This window comes from Bacillus rossius, chromosome 1 (genome assembly GCF_032445375.1).
Source record: "Bacillus rossius redtenbacheri isolate Brsri chromosome 1, Brsri_v3, whole genome shotgun sequence".
In the NCBI taxonomy this organism is placed as follows: Eukaryota; Metazoa; Arthropoda; class Insecta; order Phasmatodea; family Bacillidae; genus Bacillus; species Bacillus rossius.
In genome coordinates, this window is record NC_086330.1 from 283835631 (window position 1) to 283857106 (window position 21476).

General features: G+C 37.9%; 1 protein-coding gene across 3 annotated transcripts in view; it reads left to right on the forward strand.

Annotated features, from left to right (window-relative positions):
• The window catches only part of LOC134527668 (tropomodulin), a 268206-nt gene that overhangs the window by 199985 nt on the left and 46745 nt on the right, over positions 1-21476 (forward strand). The gene's annotated exons all lie outside the window — the stretch shown is intronic.

Below are 21476 nucleotides of genomic sequence, written 5' to 3' on the forward strand. Positions count from 1 at the left end.
AAGTCGCCGGCTATTCTAGGACTCCCCTCCCTCCTTCCTTTTTCCTATCCCGTGTTTTTCCTTTAAAAAAACTTTAAAAAAAAAGGAACTAAAACGTTTAACTTCCACGCTAGATTTCTTACAACTGTCTCTCCGTTCTAAACACACAAACTCCGCCCCCCCCCCCCTCCCCACCCCACACACACACACTCTCCCCCCCCCCCCCCTTTTTCTTCAGGAATCATAAAACATTAAAAACAAACAATCTAGTCGATGTAGCTTCGTGATTGTCATTACTCAATAAACATTTGTAGTTACAGCCAAAACAATACTGTTTTTTTTTTTTGTTTTTTACACCTTGACAGATTTTTGTAGAGACAGGAAATATTCCGTTGATACACAGAATTTTAACACCTGTGTGCTGTTTCTGCTATTGACTCACGGTTTGTGTGAAGGACCCTGGACCAATGAGAGACATTCAACCAAAGAATTATCAAAACACGGGCCAGCCACACGAGACGTGTCACAAGCCAGCAGCCAGTCTTATACGTAACTCAGTAGAACACTGTTGACATAAAGAAACCAATACAACTCAGAAAGGGTTCAATAGCGTGTTGGGAGCGCGCACGTAGGTATATATGTAGCAGGAAAACGAAAAAAGTTATGGATTAATTTCTGTGTTTTTGTTAAAATAATAGAAAATCCAGCTTTTGTTTCACACGTCTTTCGCAAGTGTATTTTAAAATAATATTGCCAAAATACGTTTAACTTTCAAAACTTTTATTATCATTTTTTCCTAAATAAGTAATTGTTTTAGTTGCAGCTTGCTTTATTAAAGTTTCATTGCTATACTGTCGTAGGCTAAAACACACGTATTTATTATGTGGAACAATATGCGACTGTTGGCCAGTTACAGAAACATGTAATAGCCTTAAACTTATTCCTGTAAGTGTTTGTTCATTTACAATTATGTTTTTTTATTACAAACTAACACACGAGTTTTATAAGCTGAAATGACACTCTTTTTATAGTTTAATTGAAATGCAGTAAACCACATTTGTTCTTAAGTCATCACATTCCGATAACCCTATTTATTATTAATGGTATATTTTAAATTACGTTTAATATCCTGGGTTTGATATGAGATTTCGAGTAAATGAGTCAGCGATATGCCTACGTAGGCTACATTTTCACATCAGGATGTTTTTTCCTTTCAATTTATCCTATATGAAATAATAAAATACCGCTATATGTACACATAAATGGTCTAGACAGATTATTATTTAAAACACACCTTACGTACTCAAATCAATTCTCGAAAAAGATCGAAAACGTGTCATCATTTTCAAGCTCCCAACAAAGTTGATAGCTCAATATACAGCAGTAATTTGATTGGCTGAATTTCTACCATGTAGAAATCTTCCCCAGAAAATTGAACAAGGCCAATTACCAAAACAACCATGGGAACGGTCAGCGCTTGTTCTGAGGTGGAAACCTCAAAGGAAAATTTCATCGTAGCATAGCAGTAGTTTACAAATCACGGACCGAGCACAATGTCCAGGGTGTGGTGCCTGTGGTGCCGACCGCCATCTTGGAGTGTGACGTTACGGCGGCCATCTTGGATGCCCGTGACCTTGAACTTGACCTTCAAAATTTGCCAAAATTTCTATTTTTTTTAAATATTCCGCCAAAAAATCTCAAAATTTTGATAATTCAAAAATTAGGATTTCGAAAAACCTCAAAGGTCATTTTTCCTTAGAAAGAACCCAAAATCCTAAAAACGGCTTAAGAGTCCTAAGAGCTAGCCGCTCTAAGCCGCTGATGTCATGTAGAAATATGACGTCACCATTGCAATTTCTGTTACGGCCGCCATCTTGAAAATCTTCATTTATTATCCAATTTTAAAGGAAAATTTTTAATATATGTAAAAAATTCAATTCATAAAATTTTAACAAAAACTATAAAAGCAGACTTTTTCGACATGGAGCTCGGAGTCCTAGTTTCGAACCCGACGAGGTCAAAACTAAAAAAAAATTACATAAGGTCCTTCCTCCACGGAAGTCGCTGACAGACTGACCCCCAACACTTTTTTCATAGCATATATATATCGTCACCTAGTATGACGTCATGTCCGCCATCTTGAAAATCCGTAAATTTTGTGTTAGAAAATCGAGAAAATTTTTAAAAATTATTAAAAGAATGAATTAATCGTATTGAATAATAAAAAATTTAATAAAATATTACTTAAAAACCACTGTTGCACTTATTGTTACGGTCGCCATTTTGGATTATATAAATGTTGCATGTTTCGTTATGCCCGCCATCTTGGTTGAGTACAATGTCATCGTTACACTTTACGTTACGACCGCCATATTGGATCCTATTAATGTTGCATGTTTCGTTACAGCCGCCATCTTGAAAATCCGTATTTTCAATGCTAGAAATTCCGAAAAAAATTCCAAAAAAAATTCTAAAAATTGCCTACTTAAAATGTTTAGTTATTTAAACGATTTTGGTCCTCGGTTCGATTTCCGACGAGAGTTAACCAGTAATTTATTATTATATTTAAAAAATTCTAAATCAAAAGTAATAAAAATGTCTTACGCCACACGTGACATTCTGAATTATGTCAACACTTGTATCAATTTCTGTTACGGCCAACATCTTGAAAATCTTTATTTATTATCCGATTTTAATGAAAAAAGTTCAAAATCCATTAAAAATAACTTATTAATATACTGATTGATTATATCGATTCTTGTCCGTGGTTCGATCCCTGGTCGATACAAAACAACTTTAATTAAAATATACCAGAAAAGTGACAGGTTTGAGAAAATATCGAAACCGGTAAGAGCAAAAAAATAAAGAAACAACAAATCCTTCCTCCACTGTAGCTACCTAGACTGACCTCACACCACCAATACCAAGGTATATATATATATATATATATATATATATATATATATATCGTCAAACGGTATGACGTCATTTCTGCCACCTTGTCTTCGTCCGATGGAGCCCGCCATCTTGTTTTTTATTCTGCTAGAGTGTGCTAGTGCCATGTTAGTATAATTTTCTGTTCACCATACCTTTGACCTCGACTGTTGGCATTGAACTTCGACCTTGACCTTGAAATTAGACTTTGACCCTGACGTCCATCATGGATCCGACATTTTATGTTCAGTACATGCTACCAGGAGCTGCCACCTGCTAGAGGACATTGTCACCATCTTGTTTTCGTCTGCTGGAGAACACCATCTTGTGTGTGTGTGTGTACTCGTCTTATAGAGTACATTACCATCATGCTAGTTTTATTCTACACCATTGAGCAATTGCTCATTCATGGTCGACGGAACGCAACTATAAATAAATAAATAAATAAAATAAATTCTAACCCGTTAGAGTGCAGTAATCATTTATTATTACTGAGGTGCCCGGCATCTTGAAATTTGGACACCATATTGAAATCATGTAATTATTTAGCTAGAGATTCAGGGAAAAATCCAAAATCACCGAAAAAATCACTTATTAATTTACATATTGAATCGATGGATTCCTCTCCTCGGTTCGATTATTGACCAGTGACAGGTGTAACTAAATATTAAATATATTTAATATTTTGTTTTACATTACCTTTAGTGGAATTTATTAATCATTCACTCTACAAAAATCAACTAAAGTCAATATACCTGACCAACTAAATAAATGCAGTGCCGCTATGTCTTACATGAAAGTCTAGTTTTTGATACTAAGAATAACCTTTATAATGTTCATGTACAAAACCATCCATACCTACATATACACCAAGCGTCTTTGGACCGCAGACCGGGTCAAGAACAATGTCAGACATATAGACCATAAACACAGTACACACAGGAAACGGAATTAACACACAGTACACACAGTAAAACGGAATGTACACACAATACACGCAGGAAACGGAACGTGCACACAGTTCACACAGGAAAACGGAATGTACACACAGTACACACAGGAAACAGAACTTACACACAGTACACACAGGAAACGGAACGTACACACAGTACACACAGGAAACGGAACGAACACATAGGAAACGGAACGTACTCACAGTATTCACAGGAAACGGAACGTACACTCAGTACACACAGGAAATGGAATGAACACACACACAGTAGCGGAAACACAGGCTTAGTTGGAAATCAGAATACATTTAATAAAACATTAAATTTGTGTAATTTAAATTATTTATTTTATTTCTTAACATTATACAAATGTAGGTAAAACAAGTCATTATTGTATGTAGCCAGCCTCCTTCAGTTCTTTGAGTATGAAGGATATTACTTTGATGCTCGAGTAGTTTCCTGCACAAAGCGAACCATGTAGAAGTCTTAGCCGGTCAACCAAATTGTTTGGATATTTCCATGACGTGTATAATATATCTCTTCTGCCACCATCTTCCTTGCACGTTTATAATAAATATTACGATCTCTGGTGTCTTCCGTTTTAACACCAACCACAAGGTCACTTTCATCATCGAGCCAGTGATCATCACAAGCTTGATCAGATTTAATTAATATAGCACGACGTTTCCATCGTTTTGATCTCAGATCACCATCACAGTCTTCGATCTTGCCTGCTTTAGGTGCTTCAGCACAGTCTTCGATCACGTGGCCAGCTTCAGAGTCACTGTAGCAATCACAGTAGAATGCATCGTCTTCACCCAGATTACCGTAGGAATTCGATATCGTTGATGTCAAAGTGTCTTCATCGTCTTCATACTTCCTTTTTAGGAGTCCATAATTTTTACAAGGTATGGAGGATCTACTGAATACAGGCTTTAATGTATTTTCACTTTTCACGGTGTTGATACTTCCATTAGTTTCAGTCTTCCAGAAGCCATCAGCATCCTTCAATTTATGTTCTTCGTCACGATCGGGTGAGATAATACCATCACGCTCAGGACAAGGAAAATTATTTACATCAACCAGCTCTCTCTTCAGATTTTCAAGATGGCGGCCGTAACGAAACATGCAACATTAATAGGATCCAATATGGCGGTCGTAACGTAAAGTGTAACTATGACATTGTACTCAACCAAGATGGCGGACGTAACGAAACATGCAACATTTATATAATCCAAAATGGCGACCGTAACAATAAGTGCAACAGTGGTTTTTAAGTAATATTTTATTAAATTTTTTATTATTCAATTCGATTAATTCATTATTTTAATATTTTTTAAAAATTTTCCCGATTTTCTAACACACACAAATTACGGATTTTCAAGATGGCGGACATGACGTCATACTAGGTGACGATAAATATATGCTATGAAAAAAGTGTTGGGGGTCAGTCTGTCAGCGACTTCCGTGGAGGAAGGACCTTATGTAATTTTTTTTAGTTTTGACCTCGTCGGTTTCGAACCGAGGACTCCGAGCTCCATGTCGAAAAAGTTTGTTTTTATATTTTTTGTTAAAATTTTATTAATTGAATTTTTTACATATATTAAAAATTTTTCTTTAAAATCGGATAATAAATGAAGATTTTCAAGATGGCGGCCGTAACAGAAATTGCAACGGTGACGTCATATTTCTAGATGACGTCAGCGGCTTAGAGCGGCTAGCTCTTAGGACTTTTAAGCCGTTTTTAGGATTTTGGGTTCTTTCTAAGGCAAAATGACCTTTGAGGTTTTTCGAAATCCTAATTTTTGAATTATCAAAATTTTGAGATTATTTGGCGGAGTATTTTAAAAAAATGGAAATTTTGGCAAATTTTGAAGGTCAAGTTCAAGGTCACGGGCATCCAAGATGGCCGCCGTGACGTCACAATCCAAGATGGCGGTCGGCACCACAGGCACCACACCCTGGACATTGTGCTCGGTCCGTGATTTGTATACTACTGCTATGCTACGATGAAATTTTCCTTTGAGGTTTCCACCTCAGAACAAGCGCTGACCGTTCCCATGGTTGTTTTGGTAATTGGCCTTGTTCAATTTTCTGGGGAAGATTTCTACATGGTAGAAATTCAGCCAATCAAATTACTGCTGTATATTGAGCTATCAACTTTGTTGGGAGCTTGAAAATGATGACACGTTTTCGATCTTTTTCGGGAATTGATTTGAGTACGTAAGGTGTGTTTTAAATAATAATCTGTCTAGACCATTTATGTGTACATATAGCGGTATTTTATTATTTCATATAGGATAAATTGAAAGGAAAAAACATCCTGATGTGAAAATGTAGCCTACGTAGGCATATCGCTGACTCATTTACTCGAAATCTCATATCAAACCCAGGATATTAAACGTAATTTAAAATATACCATTAATAATAAATAGGGTTATCGGAATGTGATGACTTAAGAACAAATGTGGTTTACTGCATTTCAATTAAACTATAAAAAGAGTGTCATTTCAGCTTATAAAACTCGTGTTTTAGTTTGTAATAAAAAAACATAATTGTAAATGAACAAACACTTACAGGAATAAGTTTAAGGCTATTACATGTTTCTGTAACTGGCCAACAGTCGCATATTGTTCCACATAATAAATACGTGTGTTTTAGCCTACGACAGTATAGCAATGAAACTTTAATAAAGCAAACTGCAACTAAAACAATTACTTATTTAGGAAAAAATGATAATAAAAGTTTTGAAAGTTAAACGTATTTTGGCAATATTATTTTAAAATACACTTGCGAAAGACGTGTGAAACAAAAGCTGGATTTTCTATTATTTTAACAAAAACACAGAAATTAATCCATAACTTTTTTCGTTTTCCTGCTACATATATACCTACGTGCGCGCTCCCAACACGCTATTGAACCCTTTCTGAGTTGTATTGGTTTCTTTATGTCAACAGTGTTCTACTGAGTTACGTATAAGACTAAATAAATACTTAGTAATAGCGGAAATATTTTTAGGCCCTTTCAATGGTAATATTAAAACGAATATTATCTCGAAACATTATACAATATTTAAAAAAAAACACGCATGAAAAAAATAAAATAAAGTATCAGTTTAGACAGACGAAAAATATAGGTTTAAGGTTTTTGATTACTTTATAGCAATCGCTTTAAAATGTGTAATCCATACTAACTACGAGTCTTTGTTTTAAACTAGTAAATTTATAGTTTTATTTGTAATGCCACTAGTGTTAAAAAATAACTTATTTTATACCAAACCTACTTTCAATTGAAGACGTACCTTTACATGAGTATGATTATTTACAAATATGTTTATAGCTCCGGAATATGAGGTGGTAAACAATACTGCAAAAAACCAACAGTTACAATTATAAGTAACAAAGTATGTTTTTAAAAATTAAAACTTAAACGCAAATGTAAATAAAAATAATAATTTGCAAGGTAGGAAAATTTATGTTCTTGTCTGCTATTAAATTTGTTTGCTACATTGCATTAATATGCGTTTTGAATAATGTTCTTTATTTCAACGAATTTCTTCCGGAGGACCATAAATATATTAAAAGTCTGATTTAGTGAATACAAATATGACAACGAAACGATAGTCAAATACAAAACAAACGACACGACTGTATGCGGCCCGCCATCTTGCCGAACTGTTTATACGACACGCAAAAGGGGCACAAGTAACACTTCACACAACAAGGACATAAGTCACAAAGTCCGAACATTCCGCCCCCGTTGTTAGCTCCAGGTAACAAACACAAAGGTATATACAGCAAGGAAAAGAAAGCAATTTGTTACAGATTACATGATCTTGTTGAATTCTGTCCTAGATCATAACCATTGTCCACTGGCAAAGGGCACAGCTTAATCAGCGGACGTTGCAAGACACTTGTAGCAGTCCATATAGTAGCCACCTGGGGAATTCGGTCTGGTCCTGGGTGAAGAGCTTCAATTCGAGCGAGACCCCATTTGAGTGGAGGGGTGTGCTCATCTTTGATCACGACCAAATCTCCAATCTTGGGCTGACCACCTGGCTGTGTCCATTTGCTTCTCTGCTGGAGTGAGTACAAATATTCCTTTCTCCAGCGTTTCCAGAAATCTTGAATTATACGTTGGACCAGCTGCCAGCGATTTAATCGGTTAATGTTGAGGTGTGTGATGTCAGTTTCGGGTAATGATGTTATGGGCTGTAGAATCAAAAAATGAGCAGGTGTTAGGACATCAAGTTCTGACGGGTCTGAGCTGATCTCACAAAGAGGACGAGAGTTTAAGACCCCTTCGATGCGAATCAGGATGGTCGAGAGCTCTTCATAAGAAAGGATCTGTAAGCCAATGACTTTAGTTAAGTGGCTTTTAACAGACTTCATGCCAGCCTCCCATAACCCGCCAAAGTGCGGTGCTGCTGGGGGGTTTAAATGCCATGCAATTCCTTCCTCACTCAGCTTATTGCTCACTTCAGTGTTATGGGTTGTCTGTCTTACCAACTGGTAGAGTTCTTTGAGTTCTCTATGAGCTCCAACAAAATTAGTTCCACAATCACTGTAAACGTGGGCTGGCCTTCCCCTTCGAGAGATGAAGCGAGAAAATGCTGCCAAGAACAAACTGGTTGAGAGATCAGAAACCAATTCCAAATGTAGGGCTTTGGTGGCAAGACAAACAAACAAGCATAAGTATGCTTTTGTGGACTTGCAACCACGAGTGCGAGTCGTGGTAACCTGAAAGGGCCCACCATAGTCCACACCAGTATGGTGAAAAGCAGTCACTTGTTGGACTCTAGGAGATGGAAGTTCTCCCATGGTTGTAGTGAACGGAGAGGGTTTAGTGCGGAAGCACTTAATACACCCACGTAAAACCCTTTTGATGACAGAGCGTGCACAAAGAATCCAGTATCGTTGGCTCAGGATGGCTTGCAAAGTTCGAGGACCAGGGTGCAAATGTAAACAATGAAAATGATTGATTACCATTAACGTGAATGGGTGATCTTTGGGCAACAATATAGTGTGTTGAACAGAATAGGGAAGGGATGCCTGACTTAACCTCCCTCCTACACGGATGATACCCACATTATCCACGAAGGGGCACAAGCGCCGAATTTGATGAGAACTGCACTGCCCCTTGTCCAAGTTAACCTTATCAGCTGCAAAGCATTGTTGGGCATGTCTGATGCAAACTTCCAAGCCCCTTTGCAGTTCCGTAGTTGTCAACGGTCCCAGAGAACGCCTTTCCTTAGGTTGACGACAGTTGTCTGCAAACCGAAGGCAGTAAGCAACAACACGCTGCAGCTTGCTGAAGGAAGAGAATCTGGCAACAAATTCTAGGGATACCTCTGTCACACAACTTATTGCTGTAAGTTTTTCTTCACATGCAATGGCATCATCAATTACCACACTACCCAGGGTATCGTTTGGCCACTGGCTGTGAGGCTGTCTAAGCCATGGGGCTCCAGAATACCACAGAGGATGATCAATAAGTTGTGAGGGCAACAAGCCACGGGATGCACAATCTGCTGGGTTGTTTTCAGTGCGAACATGTCTCCAGAATTCCTTATCAGTTAAGTCCTGTATGATGCTGACACGATTTGCCACAAATGTTTTCCATCGGTGGGGTGATGATGCAATCCAATGAAGAACAACTGTTGAGTCTGACCATGCATACACTTGCATGATGTCCAGAACCCCCTTGTATACATTGGTCACAAAACTGATTAGCTTGGCTAACATCACAGCTGCACACAACTCAAGGCGAGGCAAAGAGATCCTTTTCACTGGTGCTACTCTTGATTTTGCCATCAATAGTGAGACCTTGATTCCACCATCTGAAAACATTGATCTGAGATAGATGACACACGCATAGCCAACCTCTGAACTGTCGCAAAACCCATGCAGTTCATGAACAGCGTTTACTGAGCCTGATACACACCGAGGCAGTCGAAGTTGTGACAACAAAGACAGTTCAGACTTAAAATCACACCACCTACATAAGACCTCTGGAGGAAGCTGTTCATCCCATCCTGCTCCAGTGAGCCACAACAGCTGTACAAGATACTTGGCATACAAGAGGATGGGCGTCAGCCATCCAAGGGGATCAAAGATCCTGGCGATATTTGAAAGAATTGCCCTCTTGGTGCTTGAGCTGTTTAATGGAGTCATCTGATAAGAAAAACAGTCTGAGCTAGGGTTCCACTGTACACCAAGAACTTTCACCACAGCTGGCTGTTCTTTGTCAAAAGACATAGATGCTGGGGATTGTAGCTGGTCTGAGGACAGCCATTCAAGCACTTCACTATGAGTGCTGGCAAACTTCCTGAGATGGAAGCCACCAGCTGCCAACAAAGCAATAAGTTCCTTTTGAAGAGCAATGGCTTCTTCAACACTATTGGCCCCTGTGACAACATCATCCACATAGAAATCAGACTTCAAAACATGAGCTGCTTGAGGGAAGTTACATTGCTCATCTTGGGCCAGCTGATGCAAGGTGCGAATTGCTAGATAAGGGGCAGATGAAACTCTGTAAGTAACAGTCTGCAAACGATAGTCCACTATAGGATCGGTTGGAGAACAACGCCACACAATTCGCTGGTAGTCTTGATGCTCCTTGTCCACCATTATTTGCCGATACATTTGTTTGATGTCTGCAGTGAATACAACTTTGTGTACACGAACCCGAAGCAGAATTTCTCGAACATCTGTCTGTAATTTGGGTCCGGTCATCAGCATGTCATTTAGACTCACGTCTCGCTGGGTCTTAGCAGAAGCATTGAAGACAACGCGCAGATTGGTGGTGGTGCTTTCTGCCTTGATAACTCCATGATGAGGAAGATAATAGGCTGACTCAACATCATGCAATGGGTTGGCAATGACCTCCATGTGACCACTCTGCAAGTAGTCCTCCATGAAGGCCTGGTACTCGGTACGCAGTCCAGGTTGCTTGACCAGACGGTGCTCCAAGGCCTCTAGACAGCGAACAGCGTGTGCTCTTGAGTCTCCAAGTATTGGTTTAGGTGAATGGAATGGAAGGGAAACCACGTAACGTCCAGAAGGTTCTCGATGGTGAGTGGTTTTAAAGAAAGCCTCACAGGCTTCATCTTCTGGCGATAGATGTGCACAAGTGGGGAAGTCCTCTATTTCCCAAAACCTTTCAACCACAGTTTCCAGAGATGGCGGAGGGCACATAGTCGATACGAAGAGAGTGACACTATGGTTGGTTGGTTCAATGGGACTGGGCACTTTACCCATAAGAATCCAACCAAAAACTGTATCCAGTGCGACCGGTGAATCCACATTTTTTACTAGCTTGTGCCCCGTGAGTATATATGGAAACAAATCTGCTCCAATCAAAATATCAATAGAACTTGAAGTAGCAAATGTCGGGTCAGCCAAATTCAAATTAAGTACATGATCCCACATGTCAGAATGTACAGGAAATGTGGGAAAATCTGCAGTTATTTTCGGTACAACATATGCAGCAAGTGGCAGTTATGGGTTTGTTTTGCCAACTGGTTTAATGCAGCATTTAACTTATCCCTTTGCTGTGTGTAAGGGAGCTTGTGATAGTCCATAAATTGGTAAGAACGCCTTCTGACGAGTCAACCCCAAAAGCTGGGCACAATGTTCAGTTATGAAGCTCGACTGACTGGCTGAGTCTAAGACTGCTCGAAAATTCTGGTAACCACCGACACTGTCTTGTACATCCACCAAGGCAGTGGATAATAACACGTTTCTGGGTTCTGATTGACCAGGTCTCTGAGCTGTAGCCAATGCAACAGCTGGTGTAGGTTTTGTTGCTGCAGATTCAGGTGGAGAATGCTGAAATGAAGTTGCTTCTTCTTTCAAAAGTGTATGCGTGTTGGCTTCAGTGAAGTGCAAAAGCGAGTGATGTCTACTCTTGCATGAGTGACAGCTGGTTTTTGACCAACACTGTTTCATTTGATGAGATGCTCCCAGGCAGTTTAAACAAAGGTTAAGTCTCTTGACAATCTGGTAGCGGTCTTCTGGCTTGCATTGTACAAACTGTGGACATTTGTAAAGTGGGTGGTCACTGTCACATACACTGCACTTTACAGCAGAATCAAATGTGTTTCCAACAAACAGTGAAGTGTGTTGTGAGCGAGACTGAGATACAGTGCTATAGTTTGCCTGCCTTACTCGATACCCTAACTTACTGGAGGCTCCAGACATTGCCTCCGAAGCCCGGCGATGACTTTCAAGGAAGGCTAAAAACTGAGCAAATGTAGGCATTTCTGTGTCACTCACAGAAATATGTAGTTCCCATTGTTGACGTAAATGGTTATCTAGCTTCCTCTCCAAAAAATGTAGCAAGAGTGGGTCCCAAGAATCTACTGCTAGTTTCATAGTACGCAATGCAGCCATATGTTCATTTAACACTGACACCAAGACACTTAATGAAGCAGGATGAGCAAGAGACACTGTAGATGCCTGCATAATTGCATCAATGTGGTGTGACACAATAAGCCTGAGATTTTTGTATCTCTGTTCAATCAAATTCCAAGCTACTTTGAAGTTCTCATTGATCAATGGCAGGGATTGGATAAGAGAGAGTGGTTCTGGTGACAGTGATGTTTTAAGGTATGATAACCTTTCAATATCGTTCAAGTGAGCATTGTTTACCACCAATGTGGTAAAGAGGTTAGAAAAATTAAGCCACTCTGTTGGATTTCCTGAGAAATGTGGTAGTTTTATAGCTGGAAGAGTTACTTGAGATGGGTTGTGCGAAGTTGGTGCTTTCGTGCCGTCATGCAATTTATTCTTGTTGCATGTGGCAATGTATATTGCCTGAACACGATAATACGTGTCGTCGAAAGCATTTAGGCGATCACTGTGCTGTTTTTTATTGAAATCCGGGTCATCTTTGAGCAACATCTCCAAAGACAAGTGATAGTCTTCAAAACAAGTACGCAATTGTGACAGATCACGACACGTTGCGATAAACAACTCACGTTGCGTATCGTCACTCATCACTTTATCGGCAAGTGCATCGGCACGACATAACCTGTTTTCCCCACGCTCGAGACGAATCTTTAACACTTCTGTCTTGTCATTCATTTTGCCGTTTGATGCACAAAACAGAAATAAAGGGAATGAAAGTTTGACAAATAAAGTATTCACCAACACTGCGACAACATGAGATCAAAAAAAACGCTATCACAATAGATGAGCGTCAAGAGACACGACACAAATACACGCACGATTACTGGTAAATATCCGGCCCGTGTGGACCAAATGTTCTTTATTTCAACGAATTTCTTCCGGAGGACCATAAATATATTAAAAGTCTGATTTAGTGAATACAAATATGACAACGAAACGATAGTCAAATACAAAACAAACGACACGACTGTATGCGGCCCGTCATCTTGCCGAACTGTTTATACGACACGCAAAAGGGGCACAAGTAACACTTCACACAACAAGGACATAAGTCACAAAGTCCGAACAAATAATACATTTCTTATTGGTTTATAAAAGGTAAAACTTTTATGATTACCCTGTCATTATCTAAATTCTTACAAAATAAAATTGTAATTCTAAGTTCTTCTAAGAGGTTAACTTAATTATAACGAAACAACATAGACGCTAAATTTAAATAAAAATATTACTTTTTTTAAAATGAATTACATGATATTCATTATTCTATATTCCAACGTTATTTTCAGGTTACCTTGACTCACACGTACCTATACTTACTTTTGCACGCTAAAACTCATTCGAGTTGTGACAGTTTATGCGGGTTTTCAGTTTTCTCCCCTTGTCGCCGTGAGCGCGGCAGGCTGCAATGAATGCCGCGTGACGTCATGCGCAGTAGAGTTCCAAGCTGATTCTTGTTTCGTCCTCCTTCCCCTTTCCAACATTTACCTTGATAAAATTTAAAATTAAATTTCTCCTTATAAATGAGTAACACTCAATTCTGGTAATATAACGTAACAATTTGAGTATTGATGTGGAAAAAGTAGGTAATACTTTGAAATATTAAAATAAAATATTGATAATTACAATACAAACAAAAGAACCAACTGGAAAACGCTAGAAAACAGCTGAATTGAAAGTATTGAAAACTAGTGTTTACAGGCTGCAGGTCAGCTGTCGGGGGCAAACCACAATTAAAATATTTAGATATGCACTAACACTGCCAACAGAGGTTATTTTCATAGCGAAAATTCGTTGGCTAAAATAAGCACACAAGAATTCAATTGTGAACCGATTTCACGCAGGTCGTGTGCACAGGTTTGCTATGCACTGACATGTTTTTAAATTATGAACCAAGCTTTAATTCACCTTAATAACGAGATAAAATCGTAGACTAATGTAATAAAATGTAAGGGAATGAGCTTAATAATATTGTTACGATTTACCGGGTTCGTAAAGGATAGCCCAATTAATATATTTTACTACACACTACACAGTTTTATTGATGGCCACTACTTATGTCACTTACAATTAATCTTCTAAAATGGCAAATAATCAATTTCACTTAAAAAAATGTTGCTTCCCCAGTCACTCGTTTTCACACACCGCCACCTCGCTGGGCCACACCTCTGGCGCAACTCTCGCCGCAGCACCCCTCGCGGACCTCCGTCGTCGCACTCCGCTACCGCCCGTCGTAGTTCCCTTCGCCGAGGACCCACTCGACGTCTAGCTCGGAACTTCGCTCGGAACTCCGCCGCGCCCGCGACAATATCGCCTGGAAAACTCCGCATCGGGAGAACTCCCGACTGAACTCACTCACTCACTCCCTGCCCTGGAACCTTCGTCCAAAGACTTCGCCACTCTGCCGCACCCGCGGCACTATCGCCTGGAAAACTCCGCCGCGGGAGAACTCCCGACTGAACTCCCACTGACTCAACTCTCCTACTGAGGCCGACGTCCTCTTTTTATATATCAGCCGTCATTTCTGGAACTCACGAACGCGGCTGGGGCCAGTCGCGTCATTCCGCGCCGACACGACGGCAGAAATCTCTCGAAACACGTGTCGGCGGCTCCCGTAACTCCACAGCTGTCAGGTTTCGGATGTCTAACAGCGCCGTGCGGGGAGCTGAGGGCTGGAGGGAGGAGAAACTGCGACCCAGGTGCGCACTGCACATCTCATGTTAAGGCGGCATGTGATGCAGCCCAGCTAGCTCTGCACCTGCGCGTGACGTGGCCTTGCTCACGTTCGTAACAATATGTTAAGTACAAAATTATAACAAAACTAGCTGCATTACCCGGCGTTGCCCAGGCTGAACACAGGGTGTAGTTAGGAATGGTCTTCTTAATTTGAATGTCAAGTGTGAAAATTAATTGATATCACTTTCAGATCCCGACAGAAGTTGTTCTGCCAGTTTATAGTTATTTACCTGGTCTGTATGTAATTTAGACTTTACAAAGCAATATAGAGAAAAGCTCAAAAAATAAGAGATTACTAATATTGAAAGTATTCCATTATCTAGCTAATGCTCGGCCTGCATTGCAATGCCTCATTCAGTTTTGTTTTGTAATATGTTTGAAGTAGTTCCACATACACAAATCATCTATCCATCTCTATATATATGAATCTCTTATCTACATCTATATACATCTATGTATCTCTCTATCTCTATTTATCTCTTTATATCTACATATATACTTCCCACTATCTCTATATCTTCTATATATAAGTCTCTATATAGCTCTATACATATATAGGTATATCTCTTTATCTAACCCATTTAATTCTATATACCTCGCTCTATCTCAACTTATCTCTCCGTCTCTATCTCACTCTATATATATATATATCACTCTATCTTTGTCTCTCTTTTATCTATACTAAAATTATAAAGCTGAAGAGTTTGTTTGTTTGAACGTGCTAATCTCAGGAACCGCTGGTCCGATTTGAAAAATTCTTTCAGTGTTGGATAGTACATTTATCGAGGAAGGCTATAGGCTATATTATATTATCAATAACATTAAGGATCCTTACTAAAAGTCCAATTTAGAATCAAATGCGTTGGAGGGGGTTAGATACAACATGCAGTACACGTACTAAGTGTGTGTTGACGATGCCGCAGGCGCTAGAAGTTAACGACTATTTCAATGTTAGTGCAGTCCTCATCACCGTTGAAATTTTGCGGGTACTTAAAATATCAAAAATTGCCCTTTTTTTTAAGTATATATATTTTACAGACTAGAAACTTCACAGTAATGTTCCTTATGTTATGCAGGATGACATTTTCCGAAAATTATATCCCATGGGTGGTTAAAACCAGGCAACAGTGGGTACTTTGTCTGCATGAGAACAGGATTTTGCATTGTTCATGCCTTCTGCGTCTCCATGGCAACGGGCATCGCGCGGCAGTGGCGTACCCACAAGGAGGGGCATGTATAATGAGCGGCGCAAGAGTGGTCTGCCTGTAGACTGCCGTAGCGAAGTACGGGTACATTAGTTGTACGTTGCGTGCACGAGTCGGGAAACCATCGGTGCTATTCATTTTCTCTCCGGTACATTATACAGCATTGTAATAAATTTTTCACTGAATTTTTTTTTATTTACCATTACTGTTATTGGGAGATGTGGCTTAATTTTTTTCCATTAGTATAGCCGTGCGAAGCCGGGTCGGGAAGCTGGTATTTAAATAAATTGTGTCATGCGTGCGCACTTATACAACAAAAACAGACGAAGTGCTGCTATATAAAATGAAATAAACACAGTTTTTGACACGTTTCGTGCTCCAACTATTGAAAAATAGTTATACCGTCTCAGTAACCTTCATGGGCATGCGCATAACAAATCACCAAAATGTCATCGCAATCGGATGAATGGTATAGGAACGCATACGGCACAAACAAACGAAAATTAAAGACATGACAAACGCATCAAACGATGGTGCGTTTAAAATTCAAGGCAACTAACTCTATCTACTGACGAAGTTAAGAACAAAACTGTTATTAGCGCCTTTATTTTGGTAGCCGCTGCGAGCTCCACTAAGCGGACTGGTCTCACTAAGAAGAAAAATATTAATTTGCCAGACTTTACTATGTGTATGATCGTGTGTCAGACATAGAGAAATGACACTCACTCACTATTTGTATGTCTATGACCTATGATTTTTCCTGTTATAAAATGAAATTATCACTTTTTCACTCTCTTAGGGATGGAATTTCATATTAATATGGGGTCTATGTGTTAATCCAGGTTATAAGCTAGCTGTAGGCCAAATTTCATTCAAATCCATTCAGTAGTTTTGACGTGAAAGAGTAACAAACATCCATCCATCCATACTTACAAACTTTCGCGTATAATATTAGTAGGATGTTACTAAATATATCTTTATTGCACCTTACCACCTAGGTTTAATTAGGTTTATCTCACGAGAAACATCTGAAATAAGTTTAACGTTTGTGTTTGTCAAGACAGTAGTACAATAGTTACAAGTGTTCTCGCAGGCTGTCTCCTCAAGCTTAATGCCCAACTGGAATTTATGCAAAAGTTAAAAAAATATATATTCTTAAAAAAAATTAATTCGCTCCAAAACAGTAAATTACCAAATAGATAATTTTATATCAATATATAAAGTATCTTGCAAAATACAAAAAATAAGCAGTGAACTGTGGCTGTTTATTTAAAATGACCTTAACATTACATAAACCTTATAAAAAGTAATTAAAAGATAGACTGTAAAAATACCTAATAAAATCTTATCAAATTAGTGTATAGTCATCGGTCCTCGATAAATCTACAAAGTTGGAATGAAATCTGGCCGTTTAAATTGGGTCAAAATCGCACCCAAAGGAGTCGGTTACAAACATACAAACAAACATACAGGTGAAGCTAATATAAAGCGTGTAAAAATGGATAAACTATTTGATATTAATTATACATTCTTTTCAATATAGAACAATATAGTTTAAAAATGACTGAAATTTTTACATGCATTTTAGTAGCTACATTAAAAGATGCTTATAGTTCATTTGAAATGTGTATTGATGAGCTCATCAAATCAAAGTAATTAATTGCCAAGCTCAATTATCCATAAATAACGAGCGACGTCTAGGTATACACAAAAGATTCATGGCGACCATCTTGAAATTTCTAAAAGACTCCAAAATCTAATATCATGAAAATTCTTTAAATTTATGGAGTTTGCTACGGTGTTTTAAAGACTCGGTTGTAATCTAAAATTCTGTACAGGCAAAGTTACCAAAATTAAACTCAGCTACCTAATGACCTAAACACGTTAACACACTAAGCCTGAGCTACTAAAAAGATAAATTAAAGCATTATCTTAAAAATAATTAAACTTTAACAAAATAGAATAAAATTATGTATAAACAAATAAAAATATTAAAAGTCTGTGAAGGTAAATAACAAAGTAGTAAAAATTTATATATCGTAAAAAATACTAACTGAAATTTAATATCATTTATAAAAATAGCAGTTTAAATCCATTCGAAATATTATTTCGAAAAAAAAAAAACAGTTAAACTCCTGAACACAAGTGTCAGTACGCACTGGCCACACTCTCTTCAGAGATAATTATGTTCACTCAGGATTAAAAACTTTTTCCTACACGTCTACGGGTTAGTAGAATGACTGCATGGTGGCGTCATTAAAATGAAACCTGTAATGGATATTGTAGGTTATGTCACACTTGGAGAAAGTATTAATAACGCAATACGGAAGCTGGGAAGTGAAGACGCAGATAGCCACAAAATTATCAAGATAAAACTTTCTAGTAAGTCTCCTCTACATTTGCAATGTGGCGGCTGGGAAATCAGGTTTTGTATGCGGCGTTTGCAAACAGATAAGACGGAAAACAATGTTGGACCGGGAAAAAAAACACCAAAACGAATTGTGGGAGACTCCAAGCTCTGACTAGAACCAGCATTGTCCGCAGATGTGATTGCTGGCTGCCGCCGGACTCACACCACAGCTATTGCGGATCCCGAGGCCGAATGCCAGACCTGCGGGCTGGTATTAACACACATTCTGTGATACAAGACACGGCATGTGTCGAAGGTTGTGGAGATTCCCGCAAGAAGAAGCTGTGTCTATACGAACACAACAAATATTCGTTAAACTCCGACTTTTGACGACGTTCTGATGATATGTACATGAGTATGAACACACATTTCGGACAGTTCGCACCGGTGCTACATTATATACCGACCACATGTATTATCAGTTGGTGGTGTGAAACAAATAAGAGGTTAGCTATGTAATTTAACTATAGTAAATACTATATGAAATGAAATTTTAGGGACACAGTTTTCTTTTTATAATATCTGGATGTGTTAATGAGCCAAACCTATTTACAATAAAGTGAACAAGTAAACAATATGTGGAGTTAAGAACTGTTATCGTAGTATTTGTGGGTATCTGTGATTTCATACACAGGTACTGCAACATTGACGACACAAAATTATTTTACTCCATTTTAAAATTAAATAAACATCAAACAAATCACCGATATTTAAATGCATGAAACAATATGAAATCTAAAAAGGTACATTTTATTCATCAGTTCAGTTCATCACAATTTTATCAGTTCAGTTCATCACAATTTTTTATTTTATTCATCAGTTCATCACAATTTTCTTTTTTATAATTCACTGACAAAATAGTTTATTTAACGCACACATTAAATAATATTCTGTGCTTGCTTCCCTTTGACATCACTGATTTATACCATGGCTCACAAGTCTCGCAGATCGTAACAAAAGACACACCGCATATTGGTTCGTAGTCATGGAATGCGGAACTGGTTTCGATGGAGCTTAGTGAGTACCGCATTTCTCTGCGAGTTTTCATAATCAGCCCGCAGGCCATTTAATCTTGGAACTCTCCAGAAGAACCAGGTGGCTGAATGACACCCCTAACCACCAGTGTTGAATTTTATTAGAGTTGGGTTTTGATGGTTTCGTGTCAAATTATACTAGGGCTGCAAAATGGCATATTGAAATTTATTTTTGAGGCATGCGCCTACAGGGCTATAAAGCGAACGCGGGGGTTATTATTTTGAATGTACTGTGTTACCTCCGTAGGGCAGTGAGCGTGTTACTTGAAAGTAACTCAAGCAATTACGAAACATAGACGATGCTTCCGTGGTTTAAAATGCAGCTGGTCACTAAATATTTTCGCAAAAAATACACATTCTTAACCAAGTTAAATAAACTTAGGCATGTGCCAAATGACTTGCAGTCATGATTTAATTGTAAAAATACTTAAATTATTAATTTAATTTTTAAATTAAATAAATTTAGAATTACATCAAATTAAATCTTAAGGTATTTACATATTATTTATCTTTAAAAAAATTGGTTGTCTGTAAAGTCTGTTTATGGACGATATTTTAACGTGACAACGTCATAACAAAACATTGATGAAATGATTGCATACTTTTATGAATAAAATAATTGAATCATTTTTATTGAATTATCACTATTTTGTATGGATACAAAGAAGGAGTGAAATGAAATCTACAATTTAATTGATAAATTTACTTTTATTTGCACTCATTAATTCAAATATGTTTATTACCTCAACGAAGATATTATTTTAACTATAACTTTTATACATGTTTCCTATTTAACTTCTTCCAATCGGTGTTATTCTGTTAAGGATAGGACGATGATAGGAAAAGTAGGAAACGAATGGGAGTGTTTCAAGTTTAATGTGCCTCCAAAAAGTCAAATCGATGGTTGTTCCAATCGAGTGGAAGAGAGATAGATGTGGCGCAAGCGTACAATGAGCGTAACGGGACACAACGTAACGGGACAATGTGCGAAACGGGGCACTTTTTCGAGCGTGCAGCCGGCGTTCATCGATTTATTAGACGTTGTCACGTCAATAAATTGTTCTTAACTTCGCATTGTTGAACTATTTTAATAACAGCACAAACTTCCTTTTACTGCCAAAATATTTTTTCAAACAAAAATTTGGTTGGCAGTAACTAAAGTTAGGATGTAAAGGCACAGATAAAGTTATACTTAAAAACATTTTTCTTTGTTTTAGCAACAAATAAAACATTTTATAAAGGCCCTCCACACTGTCAAACTTTCGCTTTCAACACATAGCAATATGTTTTATCAAATAATGAAGGGTTCTGAAGTCACCGAAAACTGCACTAGCATAACCATGTTGGTTTTACATGTTGGATGACGAGCTTCAATCAAATATTTTGCATATAGGACGGGTTCCAAAATATGTTGAATGGAAACAGCCAATCAGAATCGTGTTCAGTGAAAACGGTAATGGCGTACATTTCAATCACAAGAATCTTTAAAGTGGCGAAGCAATCATGGGTGATTAAAGAGATTATAAAACTGAAATAACAAAAATAAAGTTAATTTGAATATTGTATTCAAAATAATTTTATATGTAAAGAGCATATTAAAAGTATATAACTTTAATGTTTATGTTATGAGCATTGGTAAGAGTTAAATTTAAAGATATTTTATAAATTTAAACATGGACAAAAATCGTAACAAGTTCAAAAGTTCCATCCAGCATTGTGAGGCATTACCAATTTAATTTCCAAATGAGTTTAAAAATTAAAAAGGGTCAGACCAAAAATAAACTTTGTTAGTTTGACATGTTTTAAAACTTTTTGAAAGT